The sequence below is a fragment of the Melanotaenia boesemani genome, chromosome 10 (genome assembly GCF_017639745.1).
Source record: "Melanotaenia boesemani isolate fMelBoe1 chromosome 10, fMelBoe1.pri, whole genome shotgun sequence".
In the NCBI taxonomy this organism is placed as follows: domain Eukaryota; kingdom Metazoa; phylum Chordata; class Actinopteri; order Atheriniformes; family Melanotaeniidae; genus Melanotaenia; species Melanotaenia boesemani.
This window is the reverse complement of record NC_055691.1, coordinates 13974400-13978362: the sequence shown is the minus strand read 5'-3', so window position 1 is coordinate 13978362 and position 3963 is coordinate 13974400.

The window sequence follows — 3963 nt, the reverse complement described above, 5'->3', positions numbered from 1 at the left end:
AACAGACAACTCATTAGGGAAACAGAAATCTAAATAATCATACTTCTACATAAAGAACAAATAAAGTAATACAAAACAATAGAAAATCTAAACCCCTCTCCCACCATCTTATTGCAAGATGGATGAGTCCAATTAGGCTGGGACTCTTAGCAGGCTTGGGCCTCCCACACAGCAACTTCCCCAGGAACCGGTAACTCAAAGAAAAAGCATTTTAACTAAAAATAAACCAAACTAACAAGGTGACAAGAATGAGTCAACTAAAAGTGTGCACCCAATCAGTTAACACCCCCCTGCCAAACTTGCCAAGAAAATTGTGAAATATAAAAGAAATGGTAAATATTACCAATAAAATGTGTATTGAATTAACTGAAATGAAGGAAAAGGTTACCAGACCGGGCTCAATGTGTGTGGCTGCCTAGGCAGCCATCACATTCCCCCTCCCTTCAAGACTCTCGCTGCTCCAGCGAGAGAGTAGTGTGCTGTCACATTCTGCTTGCCAGGGATGTGCTGTACTGTAAAGCTGAAGGGTTGCATAGCCTGTAAACTCCAGCATGTAGCAGGTCCTGGTTTTGCGCCTCTCCAGGGTCACAACATCAGTGCTGAACCGCTGGAAGGAAAACCCATAATAAGGAAAGGTTGAAGTGATGCTTCCAAGGTAGTCTCTCAGTTCCCTTCCGACACTCAGGGCACATCCTCCAGAACCTGGCAACATCCATCCGGCCAGGCAGTCACCATGTCGCCTGATATGAGCAAAGGTCCGGTATCTCCCCAGGTGGCCGACCCATGGGATGGAATGAGCCAAGACCAATACCATATCTTGTGTCATCTCTTGGACACCACTGACTGCGTAGCTGATACGTGCCACCGGCAAGGGATTATGTTCCTGGGACCAAAACGTACTCCTTTCCCAATGCTTAAGACGCTCCTCCCCCGTCTCACTGTAGACCACACTGTCATTAAAGTAGGCACATACATGATTGTCACATCTGCTCAGTACCTGATCCCTGAGCCTTCGGATGGTTGCGGGGTCCCCATGTAGGCAAACGGCAAACGATAAACTGGAGAAACCCCCATGGAGTCCAAACGATGGTCCACTCCCTAGACTGCTAAGAAAGGGGAACTTGCCAGTATCCCCTTCACCTGCCCGCCTGGTCCTTTTGTCTGGCGGCTCCACAGGAGTTCCTCTTGTACTCCGACCTCCACGCTGCATTATCCACTAATTACGGTTTAGCAAAACAAAAAAGAAAAAAACTGTGCTCTCTTACTGCAGATCCCACTTCTGACACCACTTGTGAGGGACCGAGGCCAAGGATGAAGAGAGCACAGGAGGTTTTTTAAAGAAAAAGTCTTTTGACATTTAATTTTACAAAAAAAACAACAAAAATACAAATTCCTAAATAAAAGTTCTGGGCCCATAAAAGAGGTCAACTAAACAGAACATCCACATAAGGAACTGAAAACTAACTGACCTAACAAACTGACACACAAGGGAAACTATATACACTGGCTGATCAGACCATTTTGACACAAGAGGGAAATACATAACACAACCATCTTCAGCTAACTTAATAAACTTAACTAATTCACAACAGAACTTAAACAATTTAGATTCATAACTCATTAGGGAAACAGAAATCTAAATAATCATACTTCTACATAAAGAACAAATAAAGTAATACAAAACAATAGAAAATCTAAACCCCTCTCCCACTATCTTTTTGCAAGATGGATGAGTCCAATTAGGCTGTAGCCTTGACCAAAGGAGATCCACCTCAGCTGGGACTGCTCTTACACAGCAACTTCCCCAGGAACTGGTAACTCAAAGAAAAAGCATTTTAACAAAAAATACACCAAACTAACAAGGTGACAAGAATGAGTCAACTAAAAGTGTGCACCCAATCAGTTAACACCCCCCTGCCAAACTTGCTAAGAAAATTGTGAAATATAAAAGAAATGGTAAATATTACCAATAAAATGTGTATTGAATTAACTGAAATGAAGAGAAAGGTTACCAGACCGGGCTCAATGTGTGTGGCTGCCTAGGCGGCCATCACACCAAGGTTTGCCTGTAATATGGAACAATGTGTTTACAGAGGGCTTTTGCCACTGTTAGGGCATCTGCATGCTTTGAGGGGACATTTTCCACCCATTTGGTGAAAGCATCAATGAGTACTAAACAGTACTTATATGTACCACTCTGGTTTAGCTCTATAAAATCCATGTGCACAGTTTAAAAAAGGATATGTTGGATCTGGAAACTTTCCTCTGACTGGTCTAATGTTTCCTTGTGGATTATGCTTTATACACACTACACATGCTCTACAAAAATTTTTCGAGTAGTTATTAAATCCAAAGGTGTAGAAATGTTGTCCTATCTGGTTTATCATCCCTCCTGTTGAGAGATGGCAACGACTGTGGCTCAATATGGCAGCCGCTTTAAAGAGGGATTTAGGGAGAACAGTTCGGTTTTGGATTTTATAGATACCATTTTCATGTTTGTCTGCACCATGTGAGAACCACTGTTTCTTCTCTTGTGCAGGTGCAGCCTTCTGCATGTTTCTGAGAATGTCATGGTCTATTATTTCTGCTTCTGTGTGGGTGTAAATGTCAGTTGAGCCAAATGTGCCTGTGGCTGCTGCTTTTGCAGTTTCGTTTGCAAGTTGGTTCCCCAATGTCACAGTGTCAGTTTCTTTTGTGTGGGTGGCACACTTGCAAATTGCAACTGTTTTGGCAAGAGTATTGCTTTCAACAGGTCTTTTAGTAGTGCTGCTTGAGTAACTGATTTCCCTGTAGAGGTGACCATACCTCGTTCCCACTGTTTAGCAAACAGGAATACAGTGGAGAAAGTATATTGGCTATCTGTATAAATAGTAACAGTTTCGTTTTCAGTCAAAATGCACGCTCTGGTTAAGGCAATAAACTCTGCAGCTTGAGCAGAATGGTGTTTAGCAATGTGTTTTGCCTCAATAACAACATCAGGGAGTGTTACTACGGCATAGCCTGTACAAGTTTCTCCTTTAACATTTTTGTACCAATGGTGTCCACCTTGTAAAGGTGTGTCTTTTTTTTTTTTTTTTTTTTTTTAACCTGTCTTGTCCAGCATCGTTGCAAACAGAATGATTGTCTGGCTGCTGTCTGGTGCTGGGCAATTTTACTCTATCAAGCAGGGATTTATACTACATGTATAAAGTCCCTCTTGATGACATGAAAAACTTTATTAAATCAGACTCTTAATGCTGGACTCGACCGGAGGGGACAGAGAGAGAGAGAGAGAGAGGGACAGAAAGGGTGTGGGGAGTGCGGGTGGGGACTTAAAACATTATACAGAAAACCATGTAATCCATACTACTTGCAACATATATAGCTAAGATCATCCTGGCCAGTAGGTCATTACACAACTAGTTGATAATAGTAACAATAATAATAATCACAATAATAGTAATAATAATAATAGTAGTAGTAATAATAATAAGAGTAAGAGTAATAATAATAATAATAAGAACAGAAATAATAAAAAAAAAAAGAAAAAAAAATATGATAATAGATATAAGTGAAACTGCTGTATTCAAGAACACGCGCAGAGAAACCTGTGTGGATATGCTGGAGAACTCGGCCACATGGCGACGCAAAGACTGTGTGGAGACGTTCAGGAAGGAGTGACCATGCAGAGTGATCATGCAGATGCCACCTCACTTGAACAGAGGCCAGAGTCAGGCCAGCGGTCCCGAGACCCAGGCCACCAGCCCCCCCGTAGGCTACAGATCCCGACCGGTCCACAGAGACGACCACTCGCCCGCCCAGGAAGGCAGCAGCAGGAGACCCCAGCAGGAGCCGCCCCGCGGACACAGGGCACCGGCCCCGGCAGGCCGAGGCCAGCAGTCCCCGACCCCCCCGGGCACCGGCCGCCCGGGACAGACGGGGCAGAGGGCCCGGGCCCAGGAGCGCAGGGACACCCCCCACCCC